This window comes from Eptesicus fuscus, chromosome 21 (genome assembly GCF_027574615.1).
Source record: "Eptesicus fuscus isolate TK198812 chromosome 21, DD_ASM_mEF_20220401, whole genome shotgun sequence".
Lineage (NCBI taxonomy): Eukaryota > Metazoa > Chordata > Mammalia > Chiroptera > Vespertilionidae > Eptesicus > Eptesicus fuscus.
In genome coordinates this window covers 11,563,075-11,579,310 of record NC_072493.1, presented here as the reverse complement: position 1 = coordinate 11,579,310, position 16,236 = coordinate 11,563,075, and the positions used below count along the sequence as shown (strand labels likewise).

General features: G+C 39.1%; 1 protein-coding gene across 1 annotated transcript in view; it reads left to right on the top strand.

Annotated features, from left to right (window-relative positions):
- The window catches only part of NFAT5 (nuclear factor of activated T cells 5), a 125,014-nt gene that overhangs the window by 33,170 nt on the left and 75,608 nt on the right, over positions 1-16,236 (top strand). The gene's annotated exons all lie outside the window — the stretch shown is intronic.

Here is a 16,236-nt window from a genome sequence, read left to right as displayed (position 1 = left end):
CAGTGATGCACACGGGCCATTTATAGAGAAAGGGCACCGTGAACCTGAAGCCCACAAAGCAACACTTGGCTTCCCCCAAGTGGGACAAGTTGCGGGCTGGCTCCCCAGTGGAAGGCGTGCAGGAGGTAGCCAATCGATGTTTCTCTCTCATTGATGTTTCTATCTATCCCTCTCCCTGTCCTCTCTGAAATAAATAAAAATACATTTTTTTTAAAAAAAGAAAAAATATTTGATGTAGATATTAAAATGATTGTGGAGCTAAGTTAGTTTTCTTATTTCCCAAGTTGATACAATTTATGCTGCTGTATATTATTTATAATTACCTTAGGATACTAGATTGTTTTAGGAAAACAATAAAAAGATACATTCAGCCCTATCCGGTTTGGCTCAGTGGACAGAGCGTCGGACTGTGGACTGAAAGGTCGCAGGTTCGAATTCCGGTCAAGGGCATGTACCTTGGTTGCGGGCACATCCCCAGTAGGAGGCAGCTGATCGATGTTTCTCTCTCTATCTCTCATAGATGTTTCTCTCTCTATGTTTTTCTCATCGATGTTTCTAACTATCTCTCTCCCTTCCTCTCTGTAAAAAAATCAATAAGATTTATTTAAAAAAATACATTCAGGAAGAAGTGATATGATTAAGTAAATACGGTATGTGATAGCAAACAAATAAATTGACTTAAACTTAGAAAATTTTGTTAAAACAGAGCATCACCTACCAGTTATTCTTGGACTTCATAACCTTTTAGAAACCAAATATCCAGTAGACCTGCAGCCAGTACATTTTTTCCAGTGGAGATGCCAAGTATGATGACTGTCAAGCCTGAAGTGTTTTTAACAGAGTGAATGCTGCCTCTCTTCAGTGCAAAACTATGTTGGCACAGTGGAGGTGCCAGACATTTTGTTTTAGAACGTCTAATGTGAAACCATAGCCTTTGGATTCACCAGCTTATTGAGAGAGTTAGTAAGAGATGCAAGAGTAAGGCAATTAGTTCCCAAACCATTTGCAAGGACTCTTTGAAAGGTTTTTTTTTTTTCTTAACGCTTGTGTTCTAAAGTAGCTTTGCATTTAAAGTAGTAAAAAAAAAAAAAAGCTAAATCCCATTTTAAAAATAAGATACAAACATTCATAAATGGATTTTTTAGTGTTTGCATATTTTATCAGGGAGCATTCATTATTTGACTAACATCTGTGCTGAGCATTAATTCTGTTAAAATTTTAAGTATCATCTTTATACCACAATATTTCCATTTAGCTACTTGCTTGACAATTAAACAGAAACATCGTATTTACAGAGCCCTTCCCCCCTTTTTATTGTTCATCTCCACATGGAGTTAAGTCTGTAGTATTAGTTATTTATTTATTTTTCCATTGCTTTTTTTATTGCTTAAAGTATTACAAATAGTAGTACATATGTCTCCTTTTTTTGTTACCTGAAAATAAATAAAATAATCTTCTGAGAAGTCATAAAGTAAATGGGCTCTCTCACAATTTTGGTCTTTACTTTTGAACATTGAATACTGTCAGGTCAACAATGATGAGTGTGGAGGGGGGTAGGATATAATTTACAGAGTTCTTTTCAACATCATTTTTTTCCCAATTGACCTTCCCCCAGCCTTTCCTACCCCCTGGCACATGCCCTCACCCCCCTCCCAGTGTCTTGCATCCATTGGTTATGCTTATATGCATGCATACAAGTCCTTCGGTTGATCTCTTACCCCCCCCCCCCTCCCACACACACACAGCCCTCCCCAGCCTTCCCCCTGTAGTTTGACAGTCTGTTCGATGCTTCTCTGCCTCTGTATCTATTTTTGTTCATCAGTTTATAATGTTTTTTTATTATCCATAAATGAGTGAGATCATGTGGAATTTTTCTTTCACTGTCTGGCTTATTTCACTTATCATAATGCTCTCCAGTTTCATTCATGCTGTTGCAAATGGTAAGAATTCCTTCTTTTTTATAGTAGTGTAGTATTCCATTGTATAGATATACCACAGTTTTCTAATCCACTCATCTGCTGATGGGTGTTTAGGCTGTTTCCAAATCTTAGCTATTGTAAATTGTGCTGCTATGAACATAGGGGTGCATATATCCTTTCTGATTGGTGTTTCTGTTTTCTTGGGATATATTCCTAGAAGTGGTATTACTTGATCAAATGGAAATTCCATTTTTAGTGTATCCTCTCCAGCACTTGTCATTTGTTGATTTGTTGATGATAGCCATTCTGACAGGTGTGAGGTGGTTCCTCATTGTTGTTTTGATTTGCATCTCTCAAATTATTAGTGACTTTGAGCATGTTTTCATATGTCTCTGGGCCTTCTATATGTCCTCTTTTTGAAAAGTGTCTATTTAGGTCCTTTGTCCATTTTTTTATTGGGTTGTTTATCTTCCTTTTGTTAAGTTGTATGAGTTCCCTGTAAATGTTGGAGATTAAACCCTTATCGGAGATAACATTGGCAAATATGTTCTCCCATGCAGTGGGCTTTTTTATTGTTTTGCTGATGGTTTCTTTTGCTGGGCAGAAGCTTTTTATTTTGATGTAGTCTCATTTGTTTATTTTCTCCTTAGTTTCCATTGCCATAGGAGCTGTATCATTAAATATATTGCTGTGACAAATGTCTGCTCTTGTGCTGCCTATGGCTTCTTCTAAGATTTTTGTGGTTTCCCATCTTATATTCAAGTCCTTTATCCATTTTGAGTTTGTTTTTGTGTATGGTGTAAGTTGGTGGTCTAGTTTCATTTTTTTGCAAGTATCTGTTCAGTTTTCCCAACACCATTTATTGAAGAGACTGTCTTGACTCCATTGTATGGTCTTGCCTCCTTTGTCAAATATTAATTGAGCATAATGGCTTGTGTCGATTTCTGGGTTCTCTGTTCTGTTCCTCTGGTCTATATTTCTGTTCTTGTGCCAGTACCAGGCAGTTTTGAGAACAATGGCTTTGTAGTATAGCTTGATATCTGGTATTGCGATCCCTCCAACATTGTTCTTCTTTCTCAAGATTGCTGCAGCTATTCGGGGTCTTTTTTTATTCCAGATGAAGTTTTGGAGAATTAGTTCTAGGTCTTTGAAGTATGCCGTTGGTATTTTAATGGGGAATGCATTGAATCTATAGATTGCTTTGGGTAGTATGGACATTTTAATGATGTTGATTCTACCAATCCATGAACATGGTATAGTCTTCCATTTGTTCATGTCTTCCGCTATCTCTTTTTTCAGTGTTCTGAAATTTTCTGAGTACAGGTTCTTTATCTCCTTGGTTTAGTTTATTCCTAGGTATCTTAATATTTTTGTTGCAATGGTAAATGGGATTGCTTTTTAAATTTCTCTTTCTGTGAGTTCATTATTGGTTTATGGAAAAGCCATAGATTTCTGGGTGTTAATTTTTTATCCTGCTACATGCCAAATTCATTTATTAAGTCTGGTAGTTTTTTGATGGAGTCTTTGGGGTTTTCTATGTACAATATCATGTCATCTGCAAATAAGGACAGTTTACTTCTTCTTTTCCAATATGGATGCCTTTTATTTCTTCTTCTTGTCTGATCGCAATGGCTAGTACTTCCAGTACTAAGTCGAACAGGAGTGGTGAGAGTGGGCATCCTTGTCTTGTTCCTGTTCTTAGTGGAAATGGTTTTAGTTTTTGCCCATTGAGTATGATGTTGACTGTGGGTTTGTCATATATGGCTTTTATTACGTTGAGGTATGATCCTTCTATTCCCACCTTGCTGAGGGTTTTATCAAGAAAGGGTGTTGGATTTTGTCAAATGCTTTTTCTGCATCAATGGATATGATTATATGGTTTTTATCTTTGTTTGTTTATATGGTGTATCTCATTTATTGATTTGCGGATATTGTACCATCCTTGCATCCCCGGAATAAATCCCACTTGGTCATGGTGTATGATCTTTCTAATGTAATGCTGGATTCGATTTGCTAGAATTTTGTTGAGGATTTTGGCATCTATGTTCGTGAGGGATATTGGCCTATAATTCTCTTTCTTTGTATTGTCCTTATCTGGTTTTGGGATTAGGGTAATGCTGGCTTCGTAGAAGGAGCTTGGAAGTACTTTTTCCTCTTGAATTTTTTGGAATAGTCTAAGGAAGATAGGTTTTATTTCTTCTTTGAATGTTTTATAAAACTCCCCTGTGAAGCCATCTGGTCCAGGGCTTTTGTTTGTTGGAAGTTTTATGATTACTGCTTCAATTTCCTCCATAGTTATTAGTCTATTCAGATTATTTTATCCCTCCTGGTTGAGTTTTGGAAGGTCGTATTTTTTTAGGAATATGTCCATTTCTTCTAGGTTGACCAGTTTGTTGGAGTAGAGTTGCTGATGGTATTTTTTTATGATTCTTCGTATTTCTGTGGGGTCTGTTGTTATTTCACCTCTTTCATTTCTGATTTTGTTCATTTGGGTCCTTTCTTTTGGCTTTTTGGTGAGCCTGGCTAGAGGTTCATCAATCTTGTTTATCCTTTCAAAGAACCAGCTCTTGGTTTCATTGTTCTTTTTTTTTTTTTTTTTTGGTCTCTACATCATTTATTTCCACTCTGATCTTTATTATTTCCTTCCTTCTGCTCACTCTGGGCTTTTCTTGTTGCTCTCTTTCTAATTCTTCAAGTTGCTTAGTTAGATGGTTTATTATCAGTTTTTCTTGTTTTTTGAGGTAGGCCTGAAATGCTATGAACTTCCCTCTCAGGACTGCTTTCCTTGTGTCCCAAAGATTTTGGATTGTTGTGTTTTCATTGTCATTTGTTTCCAGGATGAGTTATATTTCTTCTTTGATCTCTTTGGTAACCCACTGATTGTTTAATAGTATGCTATTCAGCCTCGAAGTGTTTGAATTTTTGTGATTGTTTATACTGGAGTTGATTTCTAATTTTATGACATTGTGATCTGAGAAGATGCTTGATATGATTTCAATCCTCTTGAATTTGGAGAGACTTTGCCTGTGTCCCAATATGTGGTCTTATCTTTGAAAATGTCCCATGTACACTTGAGAAGAATGTATATTCTGTAGTTTTGGGTTGGAATGTTCTAAAGATGTCGATTAAGTCCATCTGATCTAGTGAGTCATTTAGGATTGCTGTTTCTTTGCTAACTTTTTGTCTAGAGGATTTATCCAGTGATATTAATGGGGTATTAAAGTCTCCTACTATGATTGTGTTGCTGTCAGTCTCACTCCTGATATCTTCCAGAAGTTTTTTTTATGTATTTGGGTGCTCCTGCATTGGATGAATAAATGTTTCAGAATTATATCCTTTTGTTGTATCAATCCTTTTAGAATTATGCAGTGGCCTTTCTTGTCTCTTGTTATGGTCTTCACTTTGAGGTCTGTTTTGTCAGATATAAGTATTGCTACCCTAGCTTTTCTTTCTTTTTTTTTTTGTTTTCATTTCCATTTGCCTGATAGATATTTTTTCCATCCCTTCACTTTCAGTCTGTGTGAGTCCCTTGTTCTGAGGTGGGTCTCATATAGATAGCATATATATGGATCATGTTTTCTTATCCATTCATTCACTCTATGTCTTTTGATTGGAGCATTTAATCCATGTACATTTAATGCTATTATTGATAGATACTTATTTGTAGCCATTTCTGTATTATGCCTGTTTTCCTTCCTCCCTTTCTATATTCTTTTTACAGCATTCTCTTTTTGCATTTCTTGCATTGTTGGCTTGGTAGTGATAAACTCCCTTAGCCTTTTTTTTGTCTGCGAAGCTCCTGATTTACCCTTCAATTTTGATTGATAGTCTTGCTGGATAGAGTATTCTTGGATTTAGTCCTTTGCTTTGCATCACTTTGTATATCTCCTTCCATTCCCTTCTAGCTTGATGTGTTTCTTGTTGAGAAATCATTTGATAATCTGATGAGGGATCCTTTGTAGGTAACTCTGTGTCTCTCTTTTGCAGTCTTTAAGATTCTCTCTTTGTCGTTAACATTTGCCATTGTAATTATGATGTGTCTTGGTGTGGGTCTTTTGAGATTCATCTTGCTTGGGACTCTGTACTGGTGTAACTATTTTCTTCCCCATATCAGGGAAGTTTTCTGTCATTATTTCTTCAAATAGATTTTCTAATTCTTGCTGCTCTTCTTGTCCTTCTGGCAGCCCTGTTATACGTATGTTACTTCGTTTTGCGGTGTCCCAAAGCTCCCTTAGACTCTCCTCCTGTTTTTTAATTTTTTTCTCCAGTTGCTGTTCAGATTGGGCTTGTTTCTGTACCTTATCTTCTAACTCACTAATTCGGTCCTCTGTGTCTTCTATTCTACTGTTGAAACCTCCCATGGTGTTTTTGATTGTAGCTATATCACTTTTTATTTCTTCCTGATTTTTGCATAGGTTATTTTTTCTCATCCATCCAGTGTATGAACTGTACGACCATTACTCTGAATTCTTTTTCTGTCATGTTGCATGCCTCGGTTTCACTTATTTCCTTTCTTGGCGATTCCTCCTTTTCTTTCCTCTGGGGATTGTTTCGTTGTCTCCCCATTCTAACTATCACCAGAAGGTTCAAATGTCAAGTTGAAGGGGCCTGGGCCGTGTGCAGTGGGAGCTTCACCCCCCCCAAGTGTCACTGAAGAGCTCCGACAGCAAGACATGTGGCTGCCGTGGGTTGGTGGGAACCATGCTCGCCCAGGATCAGAGTCACCGGCGCTTATTGTGGCCTCGTGTGTGCACCTAGAATCAGGGACCCCACCTGCACCGCGCTGAAAAAGAGACCCCGCTGGTGTGTGCTGAAAATCAGAGTCCCCTAGCATGTGTCAAGAGTCAGAGACCCCCTGTGTCTGTGCCGAGAATCAAGTATCAGAGTCTCTGGTGCTTGGTGCGGCCTTGCGCCAAGAATCAGGGTCCCTGTGTGCTCATGTGCCAAGAATTGGAGTCACTGGCTCTTGTTGTGAATGTACTGAAATCAGGGATCCCAGGCACGCACAATGAGAAATGGAGTTAAGTCACTGGTGCTCAGTGTTGCCTCTCGCGCGGAGAATCAGGGTCCCTGGTCTGCTTGGGGGACTGGGTTGCACAGTTGCACTGTGTCAGCAGGAGGTCCACTCCTGCCCTGCGGAAAATAGCCTTCCGTGTGCGCTTGCCCTGAATCAAAGTCAAGTGGCACTGCCGCCCTGTGTGGGTGTGGGGTCTGGTTGCGGGAAACAAACTCCCTGTGTCTATGCACCCAGGCTCAAATTCAGCGCAGCCTCTCTGTGTAGGTGCGGGTTCTGGTCGCGGGAAACAAACTTCCCGTGTCCGTGCACCCAGGCTCAAATTCAGGTAGAGCCACTGCTGCTGTGTGTGGGCAGGATGCCTGTTTGTGTGGAGAGGGGCTGGCAGTTCCTATGCCACTGCCGTGGGCTGGCGGGGAGAGGGATTGGCTCTGTGACTCACAGAAATCTGCAGCTGGGGTGCCTGGTGTCTTGGTGTCCTTGGGGCTGCAGCTGTGGTCGCAGGTCTTTTACCCGAGTGGCTGTAGGGTCCCAGTTTAAGACTGAGACCAGTTGGGTAGTGGCGAGGCTAGGGTCCTAGTCTCAAGCAGTTCTGTTCTTCAAGATGGCGTGGTCTCTGTGCCGGCGGTGTCCTCCCCGGAGTGTTTGTGGTGGCAGCGGGGTTTTGCACTTTAAGTCTGCCCGGTTTGGCAGCCCCTTGGAAGACCTGCAGGATCTAACTGTCCCTAGCTCTCTCACACACACACCACACATGTTCACACACTCCTCTATTGCTTCCTCACTCTCTCACACACTCTCCCTCCCTACCTTCTTGCCGGTTGCCATCTTCCTTCTGGCTCTTCCCCCTTTTTGCCTAATTTTATCATACACTTATGTTAATAATTTTTGTTAGTAAGAGTTGTTTATTATAGCACACTTGCCCTAATTCTAGTATATGCATACTTAAGCAGTTGTATTGGGATTTCGGTCAACTAAAATTCATAATGAACCATTAAGTTAATTGAACATTATTATTGCACAAATTATTAGCAACATTAATAGAAAAAATATATAAGACAATAGTTAACCACTCCTGGCAAACTGATGACAGAATTCCTTAAAAAACAAAAGTGTAATAATTTCTAAATTTTTTAAAAAATTATTTTATTGTTGAAAGTATTACAGATATCCTCCTTTTCCCCATTGTCCCCTTCTACCCTACATCCCCCCTTCCCCCAGGCCTTCACCACACTATTTTCTGTTTCCATGGGTTATGCATATAAGTTCTTTGGTTGATCTCTCCCCACCACCCCACCTTCTCTCTGAGATTCATCAGTCTGTTCCTTGCTTCTATGTCTCTGGATCTATTTTGTTCATCAGTTTATTTTGTTCATTAGATTCCACATATGACACTTGTCTTTCTCTGACTGGCTTATTTGCTTAGCATAATACTCTCCAGGCCCCTCCATGCTGTCTCCAAGGTTAAGAGATCCTTCTTTTCTACTGCTGCATAGTATTCCATGATGTAGAGCAGCCGTCCTCAAACTACGGCCTGCGGGCCGCATGCGGTGTTTTTGCCGTTTTGTTTTTTTACTTCTAAATAAGATATGTGCAGTGTGCATAGGAATTTGTTCATAGTTTTTTTTTAAACTATAGTCCGGCCCTCCAATGGTCTGAGGGACAGTGAACTGGCCCCCTGTTTAAAAAGTTTGAGGACCCCTGATGTAGAGGTACCACAACTTTTTTACACACTCATGTACTAATGGACACTTGGGCTGTTTCCAGATCTTAGCTATTGTAAATTGAGCTGCTATGAACATATGGGTACATACATTCTTTCTGATTGGTGTTTTGGGATTCTTAGGATATATTCCTAGAAGTGGGATCACTAGGTCAAATGGCAGTTCCTTTTTTTTTTTTTTTGAGGAAACACCATACTGTTTTCCATAGTGGCTGTACCAGTCTGCATTTCCACTAACAGTGTACTAGGGTTCTCTTTTCTCCACATCCTCGCCAGCACATGTCATTTGTTGATTTGTTGATAGTAGCCATTCTGACAGATAGGAGGTGATACCTCATTGTTGTTTTAATTTGCATCTCTCTGATCAGTGACTTTGAGCATTTTTTTAATATGTATCTTGGCCATCTGTATGTCTACTTTGGAGAAGTGTCTATTTAGGTCCTTTGCCCATTTTTTTTTTAATTGGATTGTCTTCCTTTTGTTAAGTTGTATGAGTTCCTTATATATTTTGGAAATTAACCCCTTATCAGATGTATCATTGGCAAATATATTCTCCCCTACAGTGAGCTCCCTTTTCATTTAAAAAAAATATTTTTATTGATTTCAGAGAGGAAGCGAGAGGGAGAGAGAAATGGAAACATCAACGATGAGAGAAAATCATTGATCGGTTGTCTCCTGCATGCCCCACACTGGGGATCAAGCCTGCAACTCGGACATGTGCCTTTGACTGGAATCGAACCTGGGACCCTTTAGTCTGCAGGTTGTCGCTCTATCCATTGAGCAAACTGGCTAGGGCCTCCCTTTTCATTTTGTTGATGGTTTCTTTTGCTGTGCAGAAGCTTTTTATTTTGATCTAGTCCCATTTTTTCCTTGGTTTCCTTTGCCCTAGGAGATGTATTTGCAAACATATTGCTATGAGAGATGTCTGAGATTTTGCTGCCTATGGTTTCTTCTAGGATTTTTATGGCTTCATGACTTTCATTTAAGTCTTTTATCCATTTTGAGTTTATTCTTGTGTATGGTGTAAGTTGGTGACCTAGTTTCATTTTCTTTTGCATGTACCTATCTGATTTTCCCAACATCATTTACTGAAGACTTTCTTTACTCCATTGTATGCTCTTGCTTCCTTTGTCAAATATTAATTGAGCATAATGGCTTGGGTTGATTTCTGAGTTCTCTGTTCTGTTTCATTGATCTATATGCCTGTTCTTATGCCAGTACTAGGCTGTTTTGATTATAGTGGCTTAGTAGTATAACTTGATACCTGCTATTGTGATCTCTCCTTGGTTTTCTTTCTCAAGATTGCTGTAACACTTGGGGTCTTTTTTGGTTCCATATAAATTTTTGTAGATTTTGTTCTAGATCTGTGAAATATGCCGTTGGTATTTTAATAGGGATTGCACTGAAGAATATATATCTTGCTTTGGGTAGTATGGGCACTTTACTGATAGTAATTCTACCAATCCATGAACATGGTATACTTTTCCACTTGTTTATATCTTCTCCTATCTCTTTTTTCAACGTCCTAAAGTTTTCTGAGTACAAACCGTTTATCTCCTTAGTTAAGTTTATTCCTAAGTATCTTAATTTTTTTGTTGCAATGGTAAATGGGATTTTTTTAAAAATTCTCTTTCTGAGAGTTTATTATTGGTGTATAACTAACTTAAATATTATTGCACAAATTATTAGCAACATTAATAGAAAAAATATATAAGGCAACAATTACCCAATCCTGGCAGACCAATGATAGAATTCCTTAGAAAACAAAAGTAAAATCATTTATAAATTTTTAAAAAGAGCCGAAACCGGTTTGGCTCAGTGGATAGAGCGTCGGCTTGCGGACTCAAGGGTCCAAGGTTCGATTCCGGTCAAGGGCATGTACCTTGGTTATGGGCACATCCCCAGTGGGGGGTATGCAGGAGGCAGCTAATCGATGTTTCTGGCTCTCTATCCCTCTCCCTTCCTCTCTGTTAAAAATCAATAAAATATATTTAAAAAAAATTTTTTAAAGAGAGTAAGTGCATTTAATAAGTACCTTGCACAAAGCAATTTTTACCATCTATTACATTAATCCTTATTAAATAACACTTCATTTCTTTTTTTAAATATATTTTTATTAATTTTAGAGAGGAAGGGAGAAGTAGAGAGGAACAGAAACATCAATGATGAGAGAGAATCATTGATCGATTGCCTCCTGCACGCCCCCCACTGGGGATCGAGCCCACAACCTGGGCATGTGCCCTTGACTGGAATCAGACCCAGGAACCTTCAGTCCGAAGGCCGATGCTTTATCCACTGAGCCAAACCGGCTAGGCCCTAGGGCATCACTTCATTTCTTTGGGCTAATATTCTAACCTTTCATAATCCATGATAATTATGACATACGAGAGCTGGTGTCATTTGCAAATTCTATACTTTTGTTCAAGTTGCCAATATACAGTAACCACCTTCCTCCAGGTTGAAGCCATACATTTTGGGTGCTATTGCTTAGAGTCTGTTTTATTAAGTCTACAGTTCTTCATAAGAACTTTATCAGACATTTTACTAAATTTGGGATTACTATGGCTGTAGAATTTTTCTGATCCTTGAAAGCTAATTAGATTTGTTTGCAGCTTGACCTTCTTCATAATATCACTTTTCACAAATAGAAACTATATCCATGTCTATTTATGATTACTTGTTCAGGAGTTTTTTTCATTGGCTGTTGGAGACTGTGTTTAATTTTGCATTGAATTTAAGACTAAATGACAATAGTATTAATAGCATAACATCCTTTAATCTTGTGTCTTATGTGAAGCAGATTTAAGAGTAAAGCCGTTGTATGTGGTCCAGTTATACAGTTACAGCTTAGAGGGAATATCTTTGAGATAATGGAGTAAAAGAAGAATTTAAATGAGGATTTAAAGTTGTAGAAAGGTTGTTTAAAGTAGCAGATCCAACCCAGTTCTGTCTAAAATCAGAACCTGTGATGGTAGTGATTATATTAACTGCTGCTTTCCTTTGGATAGATAAGATAAGATAAAACAACTGACTTTTTAAATTTCCAAATACTTGAGCCAGTTAATCAGAAAATACCTTTGATGAATAAATGAATCCATGCTTTCTACACATTCCACTTGTCGCTCATATTACTTACTTTTTTGGGGGGGCAGTCTATGGGAATGGTTGAGTTCTGCATTTGCTTAGCAGTTATTCTGATTAGCATTGCTTTTATACCTCTAATGTAGACTTAACTTTATACCCTTCTTTAGGAATGGTAGTGTTTCAGTCCACAAAGCTTTGTTTTGATTGATTTATTTTAATAATTAGAGAAATAGTGACAACCAGTGAAGCACTATTAGTGATGGGGTTATTACTGAATACCTTTTTTTCCCCTTGACCTAAATGCATTCTCTTTTCATCTAAGCTAATTTTCATTTTCAAATTTCCTTTTTGTTTGTTTGGAAAAAATTACTCCAGTGTGTTTCTCTTTTATGTGTAAGAACTCTTGTTTTCAACATGGTTTGAGAAAAATAACTGTATTACAATCAATATTTGATGACATGGCATTTCTATCTTTCAAATAATACTAGTGGCCTGGTGCACAAATTTGTGCACATTGAAAGGAAATTAATTAGAAGAAATATTTTAATATCGCTGTTCACCCTTTCTCTATAATAGAAGTGTCAACCAAATTTATGATTGACAATGACAGATCGAAACACACCCATGTGATTGGTGCCAGCGAGAGCTTTATATGTATTGCGCATGCGCGACCCAACTTAGCCTTTTATATGCACTGAGTGGCCAGATTATTATGGGTTCAGAAATCATAATAATCTGGCCACTCAGTGTGTGTATATATATATTAGAGGCCTGGGCATGAATTCCTGCATGGGTGGGGTCCGGCCAGCCTGGCCAGGGAGAGGGGACATGGGCAGTTGGCCAGCCTGCCTGCTGGTCAAACTCCTGGTCGAGGGGACAATTTGCATATTAGCCTTTTATTATATAGGATATACACTGAGTGGCCAGATTATTATGGGTTCAGAAATCATAATAATCTGGCCACTCAGTGTATATACTAGAGGCCTGATGCACGAAGATTCGTGCAAGAATAGGCCTTCCTTCCCCTGGCTGCCAGCACCGGCTTCCCTCCGGCACCCAGGACCTGGGCTGCTTCGCTCTGGCTGCCACCGCTACCCACCGGGACCCGGGCTGCTTTGCTCCTGCCACTGCCAGCACACGGGACCCAGGCTGCTTTGCTCTAGCTGCTGCCAGGCATCTGGGACCAGGGCTGCTTCGCTCTGGCCGCTGCCACCACCCACCGGGTGTGTACTCCAAGCTGCGCTGCGGCCGCTCGGAGCATGCCCCCACCCCTGGTATATGTCCGTTGGGGCTGGGGGTGTCACGCAGTCCCCTCCTGCCCATCTGCGTGCGCAGCTCCTCCTGAGCGGTCGTGATGCAGCCTCTTCCTGAGCCTGTGGTGATGCCCAGCTAATTTGCATATTACCTGTTTATATATATATATATAGAATAAACTTGCTTAATTAGACCTGCTTTCTGATTTAGCTAAACTTTTTCCCAGCCCAGTGAAGCACCCCAACTTCTCTTTCAGATAATTGTCAGCAACACCGCAGTAAATTATCAACACGAAACAGATTATTATTGTAGATCACGCAGGGAGAACAAAGAGTAAAATATTTAACTGCAGCAGTGTTTGACTATTCTGCGCAGTCAGAAAACCTGAAGTCATTTTCACAGTCCACCATTCTTTTCAGTCAGGTCAAGTTTCTAAGCTTTCCAAATCTCCATTTTCCGACTAATGAAAAGAAAATAGTATTCCATCGAGTCTCCTATGTACCTACTCCAGGACTTCTGTGAGGATCAAATGAGATGAGGCACAGGAAAATGCTTCAGACATTTAGTTAAAGTGTAAAATGTTTCCACAATGCTATAAAGCAAGTCATGTTCCTGGGCTGAAGAAACTCCAAGGAGGCTAATTGCTAGGGAGAGGAAGCTGGGCTTTGCTCCGGGACATCATTACCCGGCACCCACAGTGATCATTTCTGGGCTGGGCTGGGCTGGGCTGTGGGCTGCATTTTGCGCCATAGGGTCTTGGCAGCATCGGCTGCGATTTGGTGGGCTGTCGCTCCGGGGTGGTGGCGGAGCCTGTGTCCCACTTGGGGGAAGCCGAGTGTTGCTTTGTGGGTGCCAGGTCCATGGTGCCATTTCTCTGTAAATGGCCAGTGCACGTCACAGCAACTCCTGCATTGAGTGTCTGCCCCCTGGTGGTCAGTGCACGTCAAAGCTACTGGTCAGATGGACACTTAGCATATTAGCCTTTTATATCTATTGAAGATAGAAGATAAATAGGATTACATACTCCACATCCTCACCAGCACTTGTCATTGGGTGATTTGTTGATGGCAGCCATTCTGACAGGTGTGAGATGATGCCTATATTATTTGATAGACAGAAATAATTTACTTAAGGCTTTTAGCAGCATTTTAACAAGCTGAAACTTTTGAGTTAGAGCATATTATAGTTAGGTAGATGTCGAATTTGCCAAATGCTTTGAAGATGTAAATTACAAGATAGGTAATAGAGTTTTTCAAAAGAAACTTTTAAATTGATTCTTTTTTTAATCCTTTTTTAAGAATATGTTTTTTACTAATTTGAGGGGGGTGGGGGGAGAAAGAGAGAAAGAGAAAGAGGTATCAGTTGGTTGCATCCTGTACATACCCCAACCAGGAATGGAACCTGCAAACCAGGTATGTGCTCTGATCAGGAATAGAACCCTCAACCTTTTTGGTTTATGGGACGTTGCTGCAACCGAGTCACCGGCCAGGGCTAAATTGATTCTTTACTATAAGTGAAGATCATTTAATAGTATAACTTCTAATTTTAGCTTCCTTCACAACATTCTTCCTTATCCCTGTTCACATAAAAGTTAACATACATACTTTAATGGTTAACTGGCAGGATCAAAGTATTTATGAATTCAGTAATAAGTTAACAAAAAGTATTGTTTGTTACCAAGGCTAAAATGTCTTATATGGTTACCTGTGGTATTTTAATCACTCAAATAAATAATTAATAACCTACTTTAATTGTTGGAATGTTGAGTTTCATGGAATATTAGGTAAGTCCCTTAACTTCTGTGCCCTGGTTCTTTGGAAACTGGGCATATGATTCTAATTGGTTTTCTGAGGTTCTTCCAACATTGATTCTTTAGAGGATATGTTGAGAAATCTTTCTGTCCCAAAACGATATAATAATAATTATAAAATAATTTATTAAACAGTAGATATAAATTTAATTTTATGAATAATTAGAGTATTATAAAATACATTGTAAAGAAATAATATTCTTGCCTGGCCGGTGTGGCTCAGTTGGTTGAGCATCATCCTATGCACCTAGAGGTTACTGGTTTGATTCCCAGTCAGGGCACATGCCCAGGTTGCTGACTCGATCCCCAGTAGGGGGTGTGCAAGAGGCAGCTTATGGTTCTCTCTCATCGATTTTCCTCTCTCTCCCTCTCCCTTCCTCCCTCCCTCTCTCTCTCTCTCTCTCTCTCTCTCTCTCTCTCTCTCAAATCAATAAAAACGGGGTGGGGGTTGGGTGGGTTAGAAGAAGTAAATGAAGGGGGGGAAGGGAGACATATGTAATAATTTCAATAATAAAGATTAAAAAAATAAAATCAGTAAAAACATCTTTTTTTAAAAATATGTGTGGGTCAGTGGAAGAGCATTGGCCCATGGACTGAAAGGTCCTGGGTTTGATTCCGGGCAAGGGCACATACCTCTGTTGCAGGCTCCATCCCTGGCCCGGGGCGTGTGAGGGAGGCAACCGATTGATATGTCTCTCTCACATTGATGTTTCTCTCTTTTTGTGTCTCCCCCTCCCTTCCACTCTCTCTAAAAATCAATGGAAAAATATCCTCAGATGAGGATTAACAAAAAAAAAAAAATGAAAGAATATTCTTTAATCTTGGATATAAAAGTAGTCATAATCTAATAAAGGCAATATTGCTTTCTGATTTAAGAGTATTCTATATTTGTACCTTTCTAGAGTTGGGGATTTTCTCAGAGTGAGAAATATTTCCTTGAGCCATGACATTCATTTTTTTTTTTTTTTTTTGCTTCATTAGGAAGGAAAAATGCATTATGATAGCAAATTAAAATATTTGCTAAAAAGTGCTATGTAGAAGAGCAGCACTAGACTAATGGTCTAATTGGAGAAGGCATCTTAAAACTAATATACTATCTAATATAGCTATCTCAATATATGAAAGATAGTAGTTACACTCATTATTATACATATTGGAACATCTTGGGTTATTTGACTTTCTATTCTCTCTAGTTTAATGCAGCTTTAAAATTTCATAACTTTTCTCAAGACCATCTTTAGCATAAAGGATAAAGCCAAAAAGAAAACGGGGGGTAGCACTAATGGAAAATTTATTCTTCTGTTCAATAATACTATATAATAAAAGAAAAATATTTTCCAGTAATTTTTTACGACAGTAATTTTATGGAGTTTGTGTGTTTGTATGTAAATAATACCGTTCTCATGCGTGAAAGACATATTTGTGCTCAGGTATT